Here is a 25,253-nt window from a genome sequence, read left to right as displayed (position 1 = left end):
GCAGAGCCAAACATCTGTATTTTTACATTCCTTTGGAGAAATCCTCTTTTCAATTACAGAAGTTGGCTCTCATGCTTTTTGGGGAGCACATGCTGTAACCTGGCTTTTGTTCTTTTCCACAAAAATACTCAACCATGAATGTTATGATTCATAGCTCCAAATTTTCATCGTTACCTTCCAGCTGTCAGCTCTCCTCCAGCAAACCACTTTCTATAAAGAAACCAGTCCAGCAATCTTAGTGGGATTCTCTTTCAACTTTGTCCACAGCCATAAATGCTTCATGAAGCAAAATAAAGCATTGTAACTCTATGACATTATCCTTCTCTACTCTGTTCTAGCAGACTTTATCTATATCTTTTCTAGCACAGATCTGCCTGGTATTAACAATCAGTTTATTGATTAGTATGAACACTATTAATCCCTAACAAGACAGTAAAGAAGCCAGATTTAAAAAAAATCAGCAAAACAGTTCAACAACACTTAACATAAAAGCATTTGCTGCAATAGTACATATCAAAAAGAGTAGAATATTTTTGTAAGAAAAGCAGCAAAAGTACCAATAAAGAAATACAGCTACTTAGTGTTAAAAGTTCAAATGAATAAGAATGATTCAGTTTAAGCTGCAGTCTTATGCAAAACCTCTTGGCAGTAAGACCTACTGTGAACTCAAGAGGATTTACTTCAAGCACACATTTCCAAAGTCAGAGGCTATGGGTTCATCCAGATAGTCACTTCAAGGTGCTTTCTTCCTATGCTTGTGTTGGCAGAAAAAATATGCTGATATAAATTATTCTGCCCGTGCCTGAGCTTTACTGTGCTTCAGCAGTGAAACTGGATGTTATGTCTCACTGAAATGTGAGACAGTTTCAGAGCAGCAGTTGGTGGATTCCCTGCCACTCTTTTCCCTCATACTCAGTGGCCTGTCAATGAGGAAAATAATTCCTAATTGCTCCCAGAATGTGTGGCAGACTGGAGTTTGGGGAACTCACAGAGAAGTCAATCAAACTGGGGTGTGTGTGTGTGTGTGTGTGTGTGTGTGTGTGTGTGTGTGTGTAGTTGCATTGGAATTAGCTCTTTTGATATTAAGATTCCTTGACAGGGCATAGGCAGATGGAAGCAAAAACACAACTACAACCTTAAAGAAAAGCGTAGGATAAAGAAACAATAGTGGAAAAATGTGCAAGGTCTTAATTTCTTTAGGATAATTTCTCTGGCCTCCTTTCCTATTATCTCCACCGCTATATTTTCTTTCTGTTTACCCTGAGAGAGTTTCAAAACATTTGCTGCTTCCCCTGGTTTTATTCAAGGCACTTATTTTTACCTCCAAAGAAGCTTTCCCCCCTCCCTTATTTTTTTTAACCAAACCTCCACTGGAAAAACAGTAAACATACCCACCTTCCCCCCCAAAAAAAAGGAAAAGGAAAAAGAAAAGTTAGGTCCTGTAGGAATTGAGTTAATTAGTGAGGATAAGAGCTTGGGATTTTTTTTTTTTCTGCATTCCATTTCTCTTCTTTCTTTACCATAAACCGTTCTCGTTATCTAGGTAGGCCAGTGACATCCTTTCCCGGGCCAATTAATTTGTTTATTGATCCATCACTCTGCATGCCACTGTACCACATTTGAAAGAACTATCAATTTCCTTTGAGATTGATAGTGCTGAGGGGAGGGACAGGCAGGTTTTGGAGAGAGAAAAATTGTGTTTCCTGCTTTTTCACTTTTCTCTCACCATCTTTCCGCATGTGTCTTACTACCACAGTAGTTAGCAAGGTTTCTGACTGCCAATACTTCAACCATAGCAACAAAGCAATCCTTCTTCCCCATTCCAGGTTAGATTGCTGAACACTTTGGCCAGCCGGGAGCAATCTCACTTACACTATTTTCTGATTTTCAAAAGAAATCCTGGCGCTTGGAAGCAACATCTTTTTCATTCTAAGCGTGCATGTCAGGCTTCTCATAAAGGTCTGGGCAGAACTTGCTGGTTTGTCATCTGCCATTTCAAATAGGGAATCACACTAAATGACTGATGGGGAAACAAAGGAGGAGGGGAGAGCATGCAGTGCTACAGTTAGTAGGACCAAACCTCCTTTAAATTGTGTTGCCTCTTTAGCCACCAAGACGATAAAATGGCAGTAGAATTAAAGTGCCCAGAAAGCATATGAAGGAAAGGAAACTCACTTAGGCAGCCAATCTGAGTTGGATGGATTGCTGCCCCTGACCATGTCATAACTAAGCATATCATGAAGGTGAGTTGGACTGCAAATTTTGTATGGAAATAATGAAACCACTGCTTTCTACAACAGAATAACTGAACATGTCTTTGGTTTACATCTGAAGAGAGCTGAGGGTGAAGCAGAAAGACTTCAAGAGGACATATCCCTTAAAAAGGACTGCTGAGGCCTTCCTGGGCTATAGTAAATACAAACACTGTAGTATTTTTTTTTTTAGAATAGAATAGAATTCTTTATTGGCCAAGTGTGATTGGACACATAAGGAATTTGTCTTGGGGCAAATGCTCTCAGTATATATAAAAGAAAAGATACATTCGTCAAGAGTCAAGAATCATAAGGTACAACACTTAATAATACTCATAGGGTACAATAAGCAATCAAATCATACTAGGAAGTAATCATAATAAGCCCTTGCAGTAATCATAATAAGCCCTTAATAATAATGTCAGCACTAGGCACAGAATCAGCATCAGAATTATCCTCATAAAATGTTACTTGCTGACACCTATGCATATTTCCTTACAATGAGATTCATACTGGTGGACAGAAATCATGCAATTTTAATCTGTCCACAATACTGTAGCATAATGTAGTGTTCAGAGCTTTGACAGAGTCATTTTATTTCTATATGCAGTTCTTGGTATTTTTTATCTTCTCCAGTTCCTTCCCCTCTATTCTGCTGTTTCCAGATTGTGCCCTATCCACTAGCCAGACTTTTTTGTCTTTCTTGTTAATTGTTAAATCTGAGGTGTTACACAATAGATGCCTGTCTGTCTGAATTCTAAAGTCCCAGAGCAAGTTAGCTTCTTCATTATCTATGATTTTGTCTACTTTATGGTCCAAACAGTTCTTGCTTGCAGACAATTGATACTTCTTGCATCTTCTAGTGCACTATGTTGCTACTTTGTCATGCCATTGCTTGTAGACAGTCTGGGAGATCTTCTTGCAGTAGCTAACCAGGTGGTCTACTGTTTCTTCAGCTTCTTTGCAAAGGCAGAACTTGTTATCTCTTGATGTCTTCTCGATTCTGGATTTGTATGCTTGGTTTTGTACAGCCACAATTAGCCACTCTTTCTTCAACTTTCCTCCTCTAAGCATTGCTGGGTCCTGTTATTATCTGCTTACTCTGCTATTTTTTTAATGTACTTGCCGTATAATGCTTTGTCATCCCATGCCTCCTTTTTCTTCATTTGATCTTTATTGTAGGCCAGTTTGGTCCCTCCAGTATTCATTTTGCCTTCCTGCAGGGGTGGGATTCTACCAGTTCTCACCTATTTGCTAGAACCTGTTAACATTCTAAGCAGTTCAGAGAACCGGTTGTTAGAAGAAATTACTGGCCTAATCCTGTAAGGAAGGCAGGAAGGAAACATTCTGGTGTTGCTTACAGAAACTGCCTCTCCTTTAACCCTTATTACATTCGTGGCAGGACTAGACTTCCTGTCTCTGGAACTTCTCTGGAGGTTTTTTTTCCTCCTTTGCTGGTTCTTTGCTTGTGTGGAGTGACCATTCAAAGTTACAATGGCACTGAAAAAAGTGACTTATGACCATTTTTCACACTTATGACTGTTGCAGCATCCTCACAGTCATGAGAGGCCAAGCAAAGAGATGTGTACCTCAATGTGAGTGATATTGAGTTGGCCACGCCCAGTCAATAACATGACCACCAAGCCACATCCACCCAGTCACATGACCACCAAGCCATGCCCACCAACTAAACCACACCCACAGAACCAGTTGTTAAAAAATTTGAATCCCACCCCTGCCTTCCTGGTACAGGTAGTCCTTGACTTAAAACCATAATTTATGTTGCTAAGCAACACATCTATTAAGTGAGTTTTGCAACCTTTCTTGCCACATTTAAGTGAATCATGGCAGTTACTAAGTTAGATACATTATTGTTAAATGATCTTGTTTACCCATTGACTTTGCTTGTCAGAAGGTCACAAAAGGTGGTCATATGATCCCAAAATGCGGTAATCATCATAAATGTGAGCCAGTTGCCAACTGTCTGAATTTTAATTACATGACCATGAGGATGCTGCAACATGAAAAATTGTCATAAGTCACTTTTTCAATGATGTGGAACTTTGAATCATCTGTAAATGAACTGTTGTAAGTTAAGGACTACCTGTATCTTTTCACTGTCTTTCAAATATTCTTCCAAAGCTCTTTTTTCTTCTTCAACCTTCTGATGTACTTGCAACATTCTACATCCACCCATTTCCTTGGTAGATAAAATCTGTCAACATTAATGCATGGATGAAGGGCATGATTCATCGCCAGTATTTTTTGGTCTTCCTATCCACTTCTGCCTGAGCCCAATCCATTATTCCAGCAGGGCATCTAACAGCTAGAATTGCCCAGCTGTTAATGGCATTGATTGTATTTCCTCCACTGAATTTGTATTTTAAAATCTTCTTCACTCTCTTAATGTATTCATTTCTAATCTTTTCCTTGACTTCATTGTGTTTGATGTTGTCAGTTTGAAGGATGACCAGGTATTTATAGTGATCATCTTCAACCAGACTCTTGATATTATTTCCACAGGGCATCTTGATTCCATCAGTTTTCATTCTTTTTCCCATTTCATGGCAAGCATTACACATTTGTTCAATCCAAACACCATTGCATTATCTTGGCTGTATGGACAGTATTGAGCAGCAATTTCAGATGGTGTTTTTCTATATAGCTTCAAATCATTCATATAAAGGAGATGGGATAGCATGGCATATGATTTTGATGTTTGATATCTATGGCCTGAGTTATTAATAACAAACAGTGAAGGTAATAGTGAGTCTCCTTGGAAGATTCCTCTCCTGATGTTACCCTTTTTCAGTCTATCACCACTGACCAGCAACCATGTCTTCCATTGTTCCAGTGATCTTTGCCCTAAGCTTCTGGTGTTTTTTACTGACTCCTGTTATTTCTAGGCACTTGATTATTCATTTATATGGCAGGGAATTGAATGCCTTCCTATAATCAATCAATGCTATATTCAAATTGGTCTTCCTTCTCTTGCAGTTTTCCAGAATCATCTTGTTAATCAGAAGTTGATCTTTTTTTGTTCTGCTGTTTGGGTGGTTTCCTTTCTGCCTAGCTGGAAATTATTTTCAACTACATGCTGTTGGACTACAACAGCTATCATACCAGTTAGTAATTTGAAAATTGTTGGTAAGCAGGTAATTGGCCTATAGTTGCCTGGTGCTGCACTTTTTTCTGATCTTTCAATATCAGGTAGGTTTTTACTAGATGTTAGCCATTCTTCAATTTCACATCCTTGCAGTATATTGTTAAACTGCTTGGCAGCAAGTGGGTATAGATTAGTCAAATGTTTCAATCAAAAACATGCAATTCATCTTCACTGATGCTGACTAATTCTTAATCTTTCTTTCCATTTTCTCCACCATTTCTGCTGTTATTAGGAATTCTTTCATTTTATCTTCTTTTATTCTCATCCACCTCCTTTAACCAAGCTACATTCATATTGTATTTATTTAAGTTATCCTGTATCTGCACCCAGAACTGTACTGTTTCTTCCTTGTCAGGTACAGACTGATTCATTTCAGGTGAAGTAAGTGTAGTGCCCCCCCAATTTGGGGAACTCTGATCTAGCACATTAAATAACCATGTCACTAAGAAAGAATGATATGAAATGTATTATTTATGTTGGAAGGCTGGGGGTTGCTATTTTCATGTTCTTTATTGTAATATACACCATTACAATAATCAAAATTACAGAATAGTTGAATTTCTTTGTTGGACATTTGTTTAATATAAAAGATAGCTAGATAGCTAGATAGCTAGATAGCTAGATAGCTAGATAGCTAGATAGATAGATAGATAGATAGATAGATAGATAGATAGATAGATAGATAGATAGATAGACAGATAATCATTCAATGAATCAGAACCAGATGTGGTGCCTTTTAGGAAAGTGACATCATCTGTTTTCTGAAAGGACTCCTGGTGGGGAAGGCTAGAGATAACGAAGAAATAATTAATTATAAGAGAAAAAATAAAATTAGAATCTGCACATAATTAGCTGCATTTAAGATGCCAAAACATAGTTTGAGAAACATAATTAATGAATTAGTAAGAATTCTTGGCAATCCCTTATAATGCAGCCATAAGGAGGTATTACCATCTGTTTGGAACGCCTGGTGTGTAACGTCTGTAATGTGATACTTGCCAAGAGTAAAATTGTATTTTTTCAGTTGAAGAAAATGGGTCAGGTTCTTTTTCATTTCCCTTTTGATTGTATGAGGCTAATTAAAAAAACAGCAAGTTACTTGCATAACTTCATTCATCTATGACTAAATTATTTTTGCCATAATGCTGCTGGGAGGATATATGCAGTTAGGTTCAGTGAGCTCTTTAGACTTATTCATGGAAAAGTAAGTCGTTTGTATCATTTGATAACACAATTATATCTTTTAAATTTCTTGAGTGCACTGAAGTCAGCTCTTAAAATGTCTACAAGAAATTAAATAGATGTATTAGCAATAATCATTCCTATTGCTGATATTCAGTGCTACATATCTTTTATAAAATCTAAACCAGAATTTCTCAACCTTAGTGACTTTAAGAGGTATGGATTTTAACTCCAGAATTCTGGCCAAAGTTGCCACAGTTGAGAAACATGGATCTAAATGCAGCTGTGCTACTGGGCTATATTTATTTTCAATAAGTATGCAGACCTGGACTGACTGCAAGTTGAGAAACATGAACAATATATTATTTTATGAATCTTGTTATATATTGGTAGACTTCCACAAGCTTACATGACAGCAGTGTAAAACAATTGGGATTACCACTGGAATTTCTCAAAAAGTTCCATTTTGCTACAAGGCTCTTTTGAAAAGGAAACATAATGATAGCTTCCTCTAGAGCCCCATCCTCCAAACAAATATGTTGTATATTCCTACCATGACTGATATACTTCTTTAGTTATGAACTAAAGCCTATTTTTGCTATTCTACTAGGACTTCAAAATTAGGAAAGACTATGAAGCACTGACAGGCTGTTCTACATGGTTGGCAAGCTATGTCTAGTTTGGCAGGCCAGTATTACTCAGTCTTAGAGCAGGAATCCAAGCTTCTGTCATTTTTACCCTGGCTGTTTCCAGATCTGAACTGTATTTCACTATTGCTTTATTGTTATTTTATATTATCCTCATATAAATCTTGCATGCTGGCAATCTAGAAACCCTTTTTATTTTCTCTTTTTCTTATAAGATCTTCATGGAGATATGAGCACTAGAAATTCAAATAAGACCTGGCAAGCATAACTGACTTTTCAAGAGGTAGCATAGCAAAAGCAAAGTTGTTAAAATTAGCTGAAGTCAAAGAAAGAAACATTCAAGCAATTCTACTCATTGTTTCTCCCATTCAGTCCTTAAGTATTGAAGATTTGTCTTTAAATGAATCCAAACTGCAGCTCCTCTTTATGACAATGATGGTTTATTCAGCAAACAACAAATACTCTAATCAGGCAAAAATGGCTAAAAGCCAGGCAAGGTTAGCATTGGGTTTGAGTTTTCTCTCTTTCCTTTTATTGTCATTATCATGAGACATACACCCAGGCCTATATGTAGTTCTAGTTCTGGCCATGCCTAACCTATTATCTCTAAATGCTATTAACCCTATAACATGTCTACATCCCTAACCTATTCTGATCCTCACTAACTGATCCCCACCTGGTGCCACCTTCACCATGTCTTAACTGAATACTTAATTACCACCTATATGTGCCCCAACCCCCTCTAACAATATACACTATATCAATACCTGAAAAAAGCCATTTCCAGCTTCGTAGTTGTTTCAGGATCCATCCCTCAGCCCGCAGTTGTTTCAGAATCCATCCTGCAGCTCACAGCTCTGCTGAGTCATTCTAAAGCAACCTTCAACACAGCAGCAATACAGATCCAGTGTCAGCAGAGCTAAGGTGATATTCTCCATTGCCAGCTGACTTCTGTGAGCTGTGTTCAGAACTGACGGGCTCTATAGCGAACTCAGTGCCTGACAGGTAGCCCCCTCTCCCACAGACCCACCTGTGAAGCAAGGAATGATATAATTTATTATAGTCTCTGTTGTGGAGCGATGGTAAGGAAGAGGCATGAGACCAGAGCTTACAACTAACAGGCTTTATTGCAATGAATAAAGGGTTGTCGCGTCTGCTAGCTAACTCGCAGACCAGCAGGCGACAATGGGCTGGCTCTGCCCGACAGCCGGCTTATATAGCCGGCTGTCAAACGGAGCCAACCAATGGGAGCTGCTGGTGCTCCCACTCAAACAGCGGACCTGGTTGGGAACTCCAACCAGTTCCACAGACATAACAGTCTCATTTTATACAGCCCCCCTTGGCTTTCTAAGGGTATCATTTATGAAACCTTTGGTGGAGATGTGATGCATTTACATCTGTGTGGCTAACCCATGATGCCTCCCCCAAAGGATAGCCTTTCCATTTAACCAGATATTGTAGTATTCCTCTATGTAGTTGTGAATCAAGAATAGCCTCTATCTCATAGTGATCATCTGTCACTGGACCAGGAAATGTTCATCAAGGTTACTTCTGCCTGGTTTAATGAGACTAACATGGAATACTGGATGGACTCTCTTGAATCATGATTGTAACTTCAATTATACCATAACAGGATTAATCACCTGAGTTATGGTAAATGGTCCAATATATTTAGGGCCCAATTTCTTACATGGGACACCCAATTTCAGGTATTTGGTAGACATGTATTCCCTATCCCCGACATTAAAAGGTGGGTGATCACTTCATTTTCTATCAGCTTGGGCTTTATAAGCTTTAAATGCTTTATGTATAGCCTCATGTACATTCTTCCAAGTTTCCATAATCTTGGTAGACCAGGTAGTAGCAGTCTCAGGATTGCTTGTCTGCTCAAGTAATTCAGGTACAGCTACAAAGTCCATGCCATATACAACTTTAAAAGGAGTACAGATTACAGATAATCAGAGTTGGAAGGGACCTCGTAGGTCATCTAGTCCAAACCCCTACCCAAGCGGGAGACCCTACACCATTTCTGACAAATGGCAGTCCAATCTCTTCTTGAAAGTCTCAACTTATGGCACTCCCACAACATCTGAGGGCAAGCTGTTCCATTGGTTGATTGTTCTCACTGTCAGAAAGTTTCTCCTTGTTTCCAGGTTAAATCTCTCCTTGCTCAGTTTCCATCCATTATTCCTTCTCTGGCCTACTTCTGCTGTCATAGAGGGCTACCAAAATTGATGTTTTACTAGGTGTAACATTTTAAAAAAACCATAGTGTCCAGCTGGCTTAGTGTCATGACACTGTTTTAAGACTCTGCTCCATAGTATTTTTGGTATATATAGTTTTGTGCCCTTCCATGCCATGCCATTTTGAATTTTACACAATGTAGGATTCTCTTTGAGCCATTTATCATGCTGTATCGCTTTGCACAAATCCATTGTCAGTTGGGATCTCAAGGAATATATGGAACCTTGTGCTGGAAGGAGAGGTTGTACCACCTCTTTCATCCTACTGTTATATTGAGGTAGTCTTGAAAGTGCATCTGCCATAAAGTTTTTTCCCCATAGGTACATATCGCAATATAAAATTAAAATGATGGAAATATAACGCCCAACGTTTACGGGACAATTTCCACAGCAACTGTAGTGCCTCAAGATTTCTGTGGTCAGTCCACAACTCAAAAGGGACTTGAGTCCCCTCCAACAAACACCTCCAGGTGTTAAAGCCCAACAAACTGCAAATGCCTCCTTCTCCCAGATAGCCCAGTTTCTTTCAATAGAACTGAACTTTTAGATGTGTAAGCATATGGCTGTAGCACCCCCTGATCATTGTGTTGTAATAGTACAGGTCCCACTGCCATACCACTAGCATCCGCCTGAATCACAAAAGGAAGATCAGGATCAGGGGGGCTTCAATACCGGTCCTGGGAGAACAATTGTTTCAAATTTTCAAAAGCCTGTTGACATTTATCTGACCAGTCAATTGGACTTCCTGGTTTACACTTGATTTGTGGTAATTGCTTCATTTTTAGTAGCTCTATCAGTGGTAATGCGATTGTTGCAAATGATGAAATAAATTGGCGATAAAAATTTGCAAACCCCCAAAAACTCTGTAATTGCTTATGAGTGGCTGGAGTTTGCCATTCTACTACCAACTTCACTTTTGGAGGTCCATTTCTATACCATTTCTAGAAATCCTATACCCTAAATAATCTAACCGACTACAATGAAACTCACATTTAGACAATTTTACAAATAACTGTGCTTTTAACAGTTTTTCTAGCACCTGCCTCACAAATTGAATGTGAGCACCCATATCTTTAGAATAAATTAGGATATCATCTAAATATATTAAGACTCCCTTGTATAAATGGCCATGCAAAATCTCATAAATGAGCCCGACAGTTACATAGTCATTAATGAGCCCAACATTTACATAGTCTTAATAATCAACTTTATATCTGGAGGTAAGACTATATACTAGGATATAAGTACTGTGCTCCCAATCAGACTAAGGCTAATCCTCATCCAGGAATTTTCAAATAAGACGCTTCTATGTTGTTGACTGGCATGGAGACTCTTCCTCTTCCTCCTCCTCCTTCTCCTCCTCTTCCTTCTCCTCCATTGATTTCATTTAAACTACACTAAGAATTTGCATTCCTTTTGTTTTGATTAGCACATGTGTATTCATTTTATGAAAGAAGACTTCTTAATTATTAAAACTTCCAGGATACTATCAGAGACCCATACTGACCTCTTTCTAGACTTGACTGACCCTTTATATTGTGGAGTGTATTCCAACTGAACTCCAATTATTACAATTTTTAGCAATCTTCAAGCATTCATAGTTTTATCCCTCTTAACATTTAAATATAATTTGGGAACCATTGTGTCATCCACTGATCTCAGTGGTAGTGGTAAATTATCATGTGATAATTTACTATGCAGATAAAGTTCCAATTTTTTACTACTACAATAGTGCACTTTGCAGTCGTATATTTACTCTTAATCCAATAATAATGTAACCTAAATAATGTTCAATATTTCCTAACTGTCTAGTTTGGTAGTCAGGGAAAATGGTAAAAATAACAAATAAATTTCAGTGACATTCCATGTATATTTACCTTGAACAGGTTAACAGGTTCAGAAGAACATACGTTGAATAGAAATGCATAGACATCAACTAACATTCCAACATATAACTGGTGGAAGTATTTTAAAACAGAAGCAGGGTCAAGTTGAATATGGGCTAATGTGTGATATGAACATACCTATTCCAGTTTTAAAAGAATAACAAAATACAAACAGAATGGAATCTTTCCTTTCAAGATGTTAAACATAGGTGCTTCTGTTGACTCCATTATATACTTTTTTTCATCCCTTTAAATGAGTTCAATTAATAGTATATGCCTAGCAACAGGGAAAAAAGCATTGATTTACTATTTCTATAAAATGTCCATTTACCTGGAATATGGACATTGACTAAGTGAAATGAAATACATCTAGCCATTTCTAAAAATAGCCCAAAGACAGCCATGGAAAACAGAGCTATTTCACACATAATTGCCTTGAATGTCTCAAATCATGAAAAACAGAAATGAAAGAAAAATCTACTCTCCGAATTCTATTTACCATAAACCACAAGCACTAAAAAAAAATTGGCATGCCTCCAAATATCTTATCTCCTCAATCAGCATCAAATAATTCAAACTATATTGTTTGTTTTGTTTGTTTTTTGGCAAGGTCTTGAAAACTGCCCCATTATACTCACATTCTTGGTGCATATATGTATGAAATAGAATGGACCCCTGCCCCTTCCATCCCTGACACTGCAATGCTATCATAACCCTTTATCAATGAATGAAATGATCTAGAGGTCACTTGCGTTACCCCCCACTCCAATCTTGTAGGAAATTTGAACACTGTTTTTATTTTTCAACTTTTTGTCAGCTTCTTTGGTTGAACTGGAACTTTCTGACACTGGAAAGAATAACAGGGGACACTGAAGGAGTCAGAGACAGGCTCAAAGTGATTAAACAGCCAAAGGATTTTATGTGTTCCTTTTCTTCCACACCTCATAACTGCCAAAAATTTAGGCCAGCACTTGATTTGGACTAAATTTATTCCGTCTTATTGCTAGCACCAGAAGAAAAAAATTTGTTTTAAAGAGCAGTAACAGGAGAAGAAAGAAAGATCACCAATGTCTTTGTCCTTCGTTTTGCCATTATGCAACAAGCAGAACCTTGGAAGCACTAATGCTGTCAAAGAGCAGTGGAATTGCTGTACACATAAGCAATATTCCACCGGATAGCGATGTTTATGTGTTAAAATAAAAAACCTTGATTCACTCTCTGTATTTGTTGAACTTAAGCTTTTATTTTTTAAAGAGAAATCATTTGTTCAAAAAACAAAGATACTTTTTTTCAGACCAACCTCCAAAAATGTAGACTGCTTGGCTACAGCTCTACTTATAGTATATGAATTAAACATAGAGTCAGAGGATTAATTGATCATATTGTTTGCAAACCAAACTAGTTAAAATTGACTTCGGTTTTCAGCAGTTGGGTTTTTTTTTTTTAATTAATTGCTTTGACTGTAAATCATTTTCAAAGCAAGGGAATATTAGAATACAGCTTCAGGTATAACACTCTGTCTTAAGTTTCATTTAAGAGGCAGCAATGGAAAATAGCTCTCAGTGGAGTTGCCCTTTATTCAGGGTTACCTTTCCTAATGTTAACTTAAGAAAATTCTTTTGCTTGTTGTTTTCCTGAGTCTCACAATGAATTTCATGTTTTTAGGTTTAATACCATGCAAGGAATTAAATTACAGCACCAAGTCAACATCTATTTCTTGGCTCAGTAAAAAGAGTCCCCTCATCCTTCATTTAAATTCATTGTTTTCTATACTGTTTACATTTTTCCAAATAACAGAACTCCACCCTGTTTACTTTGTTTCCATACAACTTTGCTTAGCCAACAACATCGTGCTTAAATGAAAATCCTAGTGGGAGGCAGCAGTTGGAACACAAGATCAATTTATGGAAAACAGATACTTTTTAAAGATGTATTAGTCTTAAAGCAAAAAATAGAAAAATAACAAGCACCTTTGCTAAATCTTTTTTTAGTCTTTTTCATTTGTTCAGTAGGCATTATGAATGTGCCTAGGTATACTAGCAGATTGCCTACAGTTCCTTATATGGATGGATAAATCTGGTTTTACCTTAATATCTATCACTCAAATATGTAGAAGTACTTGTCATAAAATGTTGATTTCTCCAACTGAAAAATATAGAGGAACCATATTTTAAATCCAGGGGAGTAAGAAACTTGTAATGTTATCATGTTTTTATGTTGAAATTTCTAGTTCACAATTTGGAAAAACAATGGAATAGCATTTTTGCCTACATGCATGTCATGTATTCGAATATATAACTTCAACTGAGAAGTGCTTTTCTTCATTATCTTAGAAAGATTAGATTCAAGTACTGTATAAAATGGAACATTTACATATCCTACCCTGATAACATCCAAAATGTCCACATTTCTGCAAGTAGGGTTATCGTGGCAACTGGATACTGTATTAACACTTAATTTTACTTTATTCATAAATATTACCAATTGTATTTATAGCACCATGGGTATATATAGATAATATAAGCATAGTATAAAAAAATCATCTCATTTTCTACTTGTGCAAATATAAAGGTATTACACTTGGCTCTGGAAGGATGCAGATTGTCAAGGGAAAAGGTCAAGTCAATCAAAAAAATTCACTCCAGAGGGTAGATAACAATCTTCTAAATTTGCTTATTTGTAATCTCAAATAGCTTAAAGGTGCATACACAGAAGTCCTTAACCTAGAATTTATTTTCTTATTCTCACTTTTCTGGTGCCACCTAGTGTCTTTAATTTACTACTAAAATGCTGAAGTTTATGTGTTATTTCATCTTTCTTCTAAAGAGGTGAGGCAGAGCAACATCATGCAACAATATTAACAGTAAAAAAAACATCCTCAAGAGGATTTAAATTCATAAAAATGTTATGATTTAAACTAAACCCTGTGGATTAGTATTAAAGAAGGCTGTATTTTGGCTATATAGCCAAAATTGGCTATAAGGAAAGTGACATGTTCACAACGCAAACCTATCCTCTCTGTTTGAATGAGCATTAGGATGCAGTATGGTGGTGCCTAGAAACTCATGTCTTTTATTTATTTATTTATTTTAGGAATTTTGCTAATACCAAAAAACATTTGCAGCAATTCAGCAAGGCAGCATCACTACAAAAATTGAATGAAATTAAAAAGACAATTGAAATACAAATCAAATAACAGAAGCATTTTTTAATATGTATGTATGTATGTATGTATGTATGTATGTATGTATGTATGGTATTCAGCTTTGTTCGGGTATTTTCCCATGTCATTATATTTGTGCTTTTAAAGTTGTAGCAACGTTTCGGCAGAATCTCATCTGCCATCATCAGGTTTCTGTATTGTGTTCGTCTGTGAGTCAGACTTTCACAGCCATTTCTATTTTAAATTTGGGGCTAGCCAACTGCTGTGCCAGAAGGGTTTTTTCTTCATCCTGATTGGTTGGGAGTCTTGGTCTGTGTTTATTGGTCTTGGAGTTTTCTCTGTTCTGCTTGATTGGTGTTTCTAATATCTTCTGTCTGTTTTGTAGCTTGTTTTTTTTTTTTTTGTCTTGATTGGCTGGAAACATTGTGTTCCTGTATTGGAGGCTTTTAGTGCAGCTTGGCTCTGAGTAAATGGACAGCTATCATTTGTTAGGAAGCTAGGTTTCATCTTGGTGCCTGGTTGGGGTGTGTTTGAGCTGGAGGTATCAGGGGGGATCTGTTTGTGCCCAGGTGTTTGCCTGGCTTGTGGTGTGGAGATTTTTTTGTTTGTGAGTGCAGGCTTCCAAATAATTGACAGTCTGGTGGAATCATCTCTTCTATTCATGCTTTCAGGTCTTTTTTCAATCTCTATGGCTTCTCTGATAATTCTGTGGCTGGGGTTTTCTATAGTGGCTAGGGTTTTGGTGCCATTGAAGTTGATGCTATGACCTGTGGAGTTCATGTGTTGGACTAGTGAGGAAGTGTGTTCCAGCTTTTTTACTGCATTTTTGTGTTCCTCCAGGTGGGTATTTATTCTTCTACTGGTCTGTCCAATGTATGTGGCAGGCCATGATGCACAGGGGACTTCATATATGCCTTGGTTTTCAAGGTCAATTTTATCTTTGGGGTTTCTAAGGATGGCTGCTATTTTTCTGTCTGTTTTGAAGTCAGCCTTGATGTGATGCCTGTGTAGTATCTTACTGATTTTGTCTGTAGTACCTCTTATGTAGGGCAGGACAGCTGTTCCATAGGTCTATTCATCTTCTAGGTCTCCATTATGTCTCAGTGTGTTTTTGTGGATCAAGCCATTGATTTTGCTTTTGTGGAACCCGTTGGCTGTCAGTACTTTAGTCAGGGTGCATAGTCCGGTCTTTATGTGTGTCTTGTCTGCCAGGCATTTGGTTCTGGCGATTAGTGTTTTGGCCACGGAGTTTATCTGTGCTGGGTGGTGGTGGGATTGGGCATTGAGGTAGCGGTTGGTGTATGTTTTCTTCTGGTATATGGTGTGTCTTAGTGTGCCATCTGTTTTTTTGTAGATTAGTACATCTAGGAATGGTAGTTGTTTGTTTGTTTCCGTTTCCATGGTGAAACTTGATTTTGGGGTGTGTGCTGTCATCCTAGAAGATGAACAGACCTATGGAACAGCTGTCCCATATGATGATAGAGTGCCAATATAGTATAACTAGCTTGATACCCATTGTTCACTATGAAACTATCTGGCCACGTTTAGTTTTGGGGGAAGAAAACAAGGGGGTGATTCTGCCTCTGCCTACCAGCAACCATCAGTATTCATCTGGCTCGTGTCCTGTCGGTGTGTGAGAGAGTTCAGGGCTGTTTTGAAACTGAAACAGTATTTGCTGTGTGAGCAAGAAGGAGACAGCAAGAAGCCTGGGCATAGCTTAGTTCAACTCTTCTGTACTAAAGCTGGTTACAGCTGTGAAAGTAAAACTGAAACTCCTCTCCTCTGCTTGTGTTTTGCATTTGGAACAGATTTCTTTTCAGGTGGGGAGGGGGAATAGAATTCCTTAGCATTAGAGAGTGTTAATAATAATATACAAAATACTAATGCTCTGATGGTCATTTCAAAAAATCCTTTCTTAGTGAGCACTTAGAAGCCAAGAGGAATATACGTGCCAAATTTCAAGCTTACGGTTCTGGAGATTTTGTGATGTTGTGTGAGTGGTATTTCACTTTGATAGATAGATAGATAGATAGATAGATAGATAGATAGATAGATAGATAGATAGATAGATAGATAGAATGAATAATGGGTAATACCCAAGAAGAATGAATTTCCCCAGTTAAGGTTGGAGTTGTCTGGATGATTTTTGACCAGTTGTTATCTCTCGCCTTCTATAACAGTTTGCATTGCTACATTTTAGTTTGTTAATAGATTTAGAAAATCATACAAGGTCACTAAAATAAACAGAGAACATAATGTGATATATTGTGGTCCTAATACAATGCTGGTTATCAAAAGAGCAGATATGTAATATGTGATCAACTATTCTAAATAATTTAAGACCGGTTAGTCCCAAAAGTTCTTCATGCTGCATATTTAGACTAAAAAAAACCCATAATCACATATCACAATATTATCCATTATGATATGTGTCTCTTCAAGCAAAACATTAGGCTCCTTATATTCTCAATCCTAAAGCCAGAGTATTCATCATTTGAGGTTTACAAAAGTTATAATATAGGGTAGTATGGTTTTAATATAAACTTGTTCTAAAAATGGAACAAAACTGAAGGAAAAATATATTTGACAGAATTGCTTATTTCTAGCATCCCTCTAATGATATACAGAATGGTTGTATATTTTTTATAAAAGGGAGATTATAAAAGTTACAGTCAGAAATGATATTTAAGAAGAGCAAAGGTGGTTACCAGTATTTCACTGTTGTATAACATTGACATAATGCCATCTATTTATTAGTACAAATAACAAATAGAGAAATTATAATCCATAGACTACATGATAACTTGAATCCATTTTTATACTTTCTTCCATAAAAATTTAGTGCTTGTGATTTTCTATCAATTTTCAAAGTAAACTCAAGGAAAATTGGCAAGTTGAGAACCTAACAAGCTTAAAAGATGAAGTTTCTTTCAAGACATGTTTGACTTCTGGTGAATGCACCCTTACTATTTTCTTAGCAACATCATGGAACTCATTTGCTACTGTCTTCTTCCAAGGTAATTATTTTTTTTAATCTTGATGTTTCCTGCTGTTTGATTGATTATGTGCAATCATCGTCAATTCCTAGTGCTGATACAATTTTCTCCATGATGATCTATCCCAGGGATATCAAACTCACATCATCACATTGTTGTCCTGTGACATATCCCGACTTTTTCCCCTTCACTAAAATGGGGATGTGCATGGCCAGTGTGTGATGCATCTGGCCAATGGGCCACAAGTTTGACACCCTTGATCTAGCCCTAATCTGATCTTTCAGGTTTTCCAAAGCTGCATTCATCATCACTGTAAGTCCAAACACCTTGCTGCTAATCTTCTTTTTCCTTCTAGAGGGAACATCTGGAGAACATCCAGTGCTGCATACACATGTTTGTGTTTATGAATACATGAGCATCCATGAAGCACCTTACCTAGCATTAGTGTCTTCTCCATCCACAAACTAACCAGTTCTGACTCTGCTTGAGTTTTTTCATTTAGCCAAGATCAATTAGGTACTGCCACTGGACAGACAGGCTTACTTCCCCTGTGAATATTTAAAATTATCTTCATTCCTTCCTCATGCAATAAGATTCAGACCCACCTTCTCCAAAGACTATCCTGTTTTCTGTAGCTTTCAGTTAGGAAAGTAATATTTACAGGAAGAAGAAAGATATACAGTAACCGTTAGCCTGTTTCTGATCTAAATGTGTTATTTGTTTACTTTCAGATGTTTTGTAAAAGGCAAAATAGTCTCCATGTTTCGCATGTCATTTTCTCACAAACCTAAGTCATTTTCCTGAAGTGCTTTTTAATTCTTCTACAGAATTTTACAGATATACAGAGTGTGTATGAAAACTACCAAAGTAGGCTGTGCACTGACCTATATTTATTTACTCAATTTATTTATATAAGATACCCCACCATGTTCTCTCATTGGTTTGGATCCAGCTTTAGCTGCACATGACTAAGCTGATATAGATGGTTATTCTACCTGCTCACAGTAGCATGTCTGGCTCCCTGCTGAAAATATAACACCCATTTACTGAATGGATGGATTGTGATGTGAATGGAAAAAAAGCAGTGAGAGGACTTTTCCATTAGTTGGTTATTCCACACCAAATAATTACTCTGTGTTATGTCAGTAATCTTTATTTTCTGTATGTGAATGACATATTATGGCCTGAAATTGAAAGCACCTACCTCAAAACTTTGGATAAACTTTTAAGGTTTCCAGAAGCTTTGTTTTTATAGCTCCCTTTGCTGCCCTTTCAGACAGCCAATGTAAGCCATAGCCAAATTAAATTTTTATAAACTGGATTCTTTTTTGCTCAACTCAAACCACATACATTTGGACAATCTCAAATAAACAGACATGTGAGAAGTTTTGGTAAAGTTTCAGACAACTATTCTAATTTTCATTCTTTTGGAAAAAAATACAGAAAGATTTGTTTTCCTTGACATTATTTCTTCTTCCATTTCTTTTAATTTCCCCTTGAAAATATAGATACGATTCCCCCTATCTTAGCCAAAGAATGTGTTCATGTGTAACTTCCTTTGCTAAACACACTGTTGTGAAGAAGAAACAGATTAACTGTCTACAGAAGATAAAGTTAGTATTCTGAAACTATTCCAGGAACATTAAATTAACCTAGAATTAGATTTTTCTTTTGCCAAGGTTGAAATTAATTACAATGTGCTCAATTTATTTTTTCCATTCTTTCATCATTCTATCAGTTTTCAACATTATAGAGTTTTATATCCCTTTCCATTGTGTATGTTATATGCTGTTTTCTTACATTTCATTTACATCTTATTTATTAATTATAGTATCATCTGACAACTCATTTGGTAAAATTGCCACCTTCCAAACCTAAAATAATCTCTAGTACTCAAAAACATATGGAGAACATCCAGTGCTGCATACACATGGTTGTGTTTATGTTTGTATACATGAGCCTCCATGAAGCAATAAGTAACATTGTTTGCACAATGAGGTCATCATACAAATGACACAAATTACATATTTGCATGCACAAAGTAATCCAATTACATAGTTTGGATCATTTACATATTGGATCATTATAAACATTATATGTTTCTCTCTTGCGTGGCGTGGTGTGTGTGTGTGTGTGTGTGTTTGTGTATGTGTGTTACCTGATGATGTATTCTTCATTAATAGATCATACATTTTACAAATTTTAAATAGATTTCTTTAATATGGTAAATTTAGAGATTATACATAAAATAGGCAAATATATAATTTATATGTAGATTTTTTTTAATTAACAGACAGGTTTTAGATTGTATTTCCTCCTCTGACATTTAAAAACAACTTTACAAAGACTAGCATTTCAATGTTTAAATCTTTTTCTTTGTATTAAGAAAAATTATGTAGGGGGTTGTAAAAAACACTATATATAAGGTAATCATCAACATTTGGCAGCTTTAAGTATGAAAACTTTTGGAATACTTTGTTCAAGATTTTTTAAAAAATCTTATTCATTGTTGATCAAAGTTTTTTCTCCTTAAGAGCCTTCTTAGTGTCTTGATTCAGCAGTTTTTTTAAAAAAAGCGGCAACCTCAGATATATAGATCTAAAGCAGGAAGGTTTTTAACCTGCTTTGTTACATGATTATAGAAGTAGAACTTACAACAGACTACTGTAACAGAAAGATAGTTATCATCTGTCATGTTCAGTTGTATTCAGCATTATTCTCTGTATATAATGTATATTGTGTTTCAGCATTATTCTCTGTATATAACATATATTAAAACATGAATTGTTAAATGCTGACAGATTTCTAAGTGCCTCTAAAAAATTAGAGGCAAAAAATGTGATAATTGATGTTTCATGAGGTGATATGTGCTACCAATGCCAAATTGGACTTAGATTGCATACATTTTTCCAGTTTATACAGTTCCTAATTTACCAGTCTTACTTGTGACATGAGTGTCTAATGGAGATGTTGACAATAAAATAGCCTAGTTAACACTTCATGATTTATTGCTTACTCCCCACATCCTTGCAATTTAAAAATGTATCTTTTAGAATCTGAGTATATTTTTGTAGGCTTTTAACCAGCATAATTACTATAGACTTTATATATAATGAAATCACAGTTTTATATTATATAATGCTTGAATTAGATTGGCTTGAAATAATGCGCATTTATGAAAAGCATCTTACTGAAGCAGTTAGAAATCTATTCATAGCAAATTTGAATACTTTGATATACGTTTTTCATATGACATATTTTATAGGCAGAATTGTCTCTGAAGAAACTAGAGATACAAAAACATAAAGGAAGAAATGAAGAGAAGAACTCCAATGCCAAGTTTATCAACCACTATTTAAGACAGAATCCATATTTCAGCTGTTCTCAAACTTTAAGAAGCATTTTCTTTATCATCAAGAAAATTAACAAGTATGACAGTATAATTTGATCTTATCCAAATGAAATAATCACTCATAATATAAGAAGCTATTCTAATATTGTATATCTAGTAATACAAATCTATCTGAGTTCATCTTTTCAAATAAATAACAGAAATCTAGATATTTGAAAACTTGGTGTAGTTTTCTATAGAATTGCAAAAGCTTCCTGATAGCATTTTATAAATTTTAAAACGTTTGCAGAATAAAATAAGTATACTACTCACAAAAATTAGCCTACTTTATCAGTATTCTTAAATATCTTCTATTGAAAAGTATAACTGAACATTTTTACAGGAAAATAAAAAAATTTCTCTGTTATGGATGGATTCAAGAAACAACACAATATGCATAGCAGACACAACAGCCCAAACAAAATACAGAGGCTCTGTTCTAGACCTACACTGTACAAAATAGTTGTAGACAAGATGAGCAAGAGAAAGGAAAATGTGATTATCACATTTGTACATAACATAAAAATAAGGGAATATTATGTTTTGTGCCTACAGAGACAGAAATTGTGTGATGTACTATAGTGAAGAGGCAGTTTCCTAGAAAGGGGGATAACACAGCCCGGAGCAGGATCAGAGATAAAGGAACAGAGTTAGAATAGCCATTCCCTAGAATCTCCTTTGGGACTCAATGGCTCAACAGTTAAAGATGCTGATACGGAGTGTATACAGCCCGGGTTCTAGACCCAAGCTCCATGCAATGGACTGAGCTCCCATTACTTACCTTAGCTCCCCCTACCTAGCAGTTTGAAAGCATACAAATGCAAGTAGATTAATAGGTACCACTTTGGTATGAGGATAACAGCATTCTATGCACATTTGGTGTAAAGCAATGCTGGCCATGTTCAGACTACACTGGCTCCCTGGCCAAGAAATGGAGATAGTAGCATGCCCTAGAATTAAACACAACTGACAGGTAAACCTTTGCTTTAGAACAGTGGTGGGATTCAAATTTTTTTACTACCAGTTCTGTGGGCATGGTGGGCATGGAAAGGGAAGGATCTTGTAAAATCTCCAGTTAGAGATGGTATTTGCTGGTTCTCCGAACTACTTAAAATTTCTGCTACTGGTTCTCCAGAACTGGTCAGAACCTGCTGAATACCACCTCTAGTTTAGAATCTCCCAGGGTTTATCCATTAGGGAGAGACTAGTAAAGGTTTAGTCTGGCAAGATTCTATCTCTTTGGAGAGTGCAGATAAAGAACTGAACTGCCTGATTGTTCTATGCCATTCCTGAGACTTAAACATACTATTTCATCAATTTTCCTATGATACAAACTAGCTGAGAAAATGAATTTTCAATATGCAGTTGCTGAGATAAACAGTGATCATTTAACAATAAGATGGTAGGGTAGAGATAACACAGTTCTTCTCTGTGAATTCTATTTTTAGAGCCCTGGGAAAAAGCAGAGCAACATACAGAATTGGATTTATAATATGCAAGAAAGAAAGGAAAGAAAGAAAGAAAGAAAGAAAGAAAGAAAGAAAGAAAGAAAGAAAGAAAGAAAGAAAGAAAGAAAGAAAGAAAGAAAGAAAGAAAGTAAGTGAGTTTGGTATACCTAAGTAAATATATGAGGAGGTATGTTTTATGGGTTGTATTGTCCCTGTGCAGATGTATAGACTTCTGGCATTAGCCCACCATTGGTTTCAAATTTCACCAGCAAGATGGGGGAAATTCCCATCTCTGCTGTGGAATTCAGAGTTGGAAGAATCACTACTTCTTATTTGATGCTACATATAATAAAGCCAATGCCAGAATTAGTTCAAAACCAAAATACTCAACATGCATCCATGTGCTCCCACCCAGACATTATATATAGAGAGAGTTTACAAACTTTTAAAAACAACAATTGAATGTGCAATAACCCTGATTTATTTAGCGAACTACGTTATCAGTTTAACATAAGCAACTGTTTCATTACTTCGTCTTAAACTTGTCAAAGGAAAATCTTTTTGCATTGTAAGCAGCACATACTTTCCTAACAATAAGGTGAAAGTTTAACTGTAAAAATCTTATTCTTAGTAAGTGTGGTATTTTTGTTGTCATATATGAGCCCAAGAGAAAGCTAAAGTTGCTGTTGTCAGCAAATAACTTGGCTTTGCCACAAAAGTTCATAAGCCTCCCTGTGAAAGATACATAGATTTCCACCATTTTTTCAAAAAGATTGTAAGACATACAGTAAGATTTGTCTGCCTGTCTGACGGCCTGCAGGCAAGCTAGTGGAAGGTGTTTTCTTTTGTATCTGTGTAAGTGGGGGTAGTGTAGTGCATAAGGACAAAATGAGAAAAAAGAAAAAGTGTCAAAGCACAGAAAATTAAGAATGAGGATCCTGAGGGGCCTCAATCTAACTTATTAACTAACCACAATTGTTTTAATTTGAAATAAACTTATAAACAATAAAGGACAATATTTGCAGCTCATGGTTGAAATGAGAGATCCCTGGTGCTCTCTGAGCTTATAGATCAAGGGTCTTCAAACTTGGCAAGTTTAAGACTTGTGGACTGAGCTAACATGAGTGGAGGAGGAATTCTGGGAGTTGAAGTCCACAAGTCTTAAAGCTGTCAAGTTTGAAGACCCCTGTTGTAGATGTTTCATTACCCAGATTAGGTAACATCATCAGTGCTAGTAAGGAGCAACCAAGCTCAGAGACCAAGGACTTCACTTTATAAATGGGAATTTATGTTGGTGGACAGATGTGGGTCAGGTATGCAATGTTGCAGCCTTGTTTTCACTGGCTGCTCCCCGATTAATACTAAACCAAATACTAATAGGATGCACAATAGTTAATGATAGGGATCCTGAAAGGCAATGACACATTTCTGCCACTTAATAACTTTTGTGTTGAATAGCTTCAACTGTTTCTACAGATAAAGAACGAAAGATTATGAACCTGGTCATTATTTTCCACTTAAGAACATTCCCTACCTCCATTTCAAGACTTCCTCAAGTAAAGGCTGCCCTCCACACACAAAAAATTGTCCTCTAATTTCCAGTAACTCATATAAGTAACAAAATAAATAAATATCATAAATCCGATACATTCTTCCCATTCATTCTAATATGTTCTACAGTTGAGATGAATCTCCACCACTAACCCACTATTACTACCAGGGATTGCTTTTTGCCCACCCATTCTTTTACCATACTTTGCTGATGGTACCTGATTCCAGTGTTAACAGTATATATGTATTTCCTACTAATTGGTTCCAGTAGGCTTATGAGAACTTGTTTCTTTCTGTTCCTATTTAATATATAATTTCCCTTAAGTGGAAATATGCAGATCTGGTGAGATTGTTGATATCAGCTTCAAGAAATGAATATAAAACAGCATAATCACAAATTTCTCCATATTCTGACTGAATACTTGTAGGTATTAGGTATTCACATGCTCTTTGGAAGTCTATGTATATAGCTTTTAGAATAATAATAATATATTATTCTTTAATTTTAATATTACTCTAGAACAACTGAAAACATATTTCAGGAATCTGCACATGTGAAGTAATTGTTGAGCTCCAGCTCCAGAAGGCCTTCAAAGGTTAGAGATTATCTGGACTATTTTGTATTGTATTTGAGGATCTGGAGTCTGAAAAAAAGTCAAGTGTTTTCAATACTTCCTTGCATGACATCTTGTGTATAATAACACTATTAACAACCAAGAATAAGTATATTGCAAAGATTGCTGAAGTACAGAGTATGAACCAAACCCCCTGGATATCATATTTCTAGACTTTGGAAGCATAACCCTATGGGTCCCTGAAGAATTTCAGCCACATTTTGTTTCAAAGCCTGGAAGAACAAGCCAACCAAGTAGCTAGATTCCTAATCGGATTCTCACTCGCTCACTGATTTTTTTCAATTTATATGGCCAAAAACTCTCAACCTGCTATTCTGGTCAGCTAACTTAAAATTAAAACACAGAACAAAAATGAACATTGAAAAACCCACAATCAGAACATGATCACATTCCAAATTCCAGGCAGGTTGCTCTAACACTCAAGATTTTTTAAAAATCTTATAGAAGATTGATAGGATTACAGTTATAAAGAAAATTCTTGTCACCCTCCTTTCCTCTTCAATCCAGAAACATTGTTTTATTCTCCATTTTCATGTGAAGTGATAGCTGTACCACTCAGCACAAATGCATGTAAATTCATGTAAATTTCTTTCCCTCTTTTCTGTGGCAAAAAGACACCAAATTCTGATTTTCTTTTGAGCAGCGAGAGTATACTTTTCTTTCTGACTTCTGTTGCTGAATACTAATATAAAT

At 36.3% G+C, this 25,253-nt stretch overlaps 1 long non-coding RNA gene across 3 annotated transcripts in view; it reads left to right on the top strand.

Moving 5' to 3' along the window:
* Positions 1–24,521, top strand: part of LOC148125438 (uncharacterized) — a 66,156-nt gene extending 41,635 nt beyond the window's left edge. The window contains exons 4-6 of one of the 3 annotated variants that reach the window (XR_015744207.1): positions 20,801–20,964; positions 22,375–22,561; positions 24,446–24,521. This is a non-coding gene — a long non-coding RNA (uncharacterized LOC148125438). Of the gene's footprint in view, positions 1–20,800; positions 20,965–22,374; positions 23,756–24,445 lie in introns of those variants that run through there. The other 2 variants (XR_015744205.1, XR_015744208.1) reach the window with 2 other exon arrangements.
* Positions 24,522–25,253: the final 732 nt, after the last annotated feature.

Source organism: Pseudonaja textilis, chromosome 6 (assembly GCF_049901715.1).
Source record: "Pseudonaja textilis isolate UNSWEBS1 chromosome 6, rPseTex1.2, whole genome shotgun sequence".
Taxonomy (NCBI): Eukaryota; Metazoa; Chordata; class Lepidosauria; order Squamata; family Elapidae; genus Pseudonaja; species Pseudonaja textilis.
This window is presented reverse-complemented; position numbering and strand designations above follow the sequence as displayed.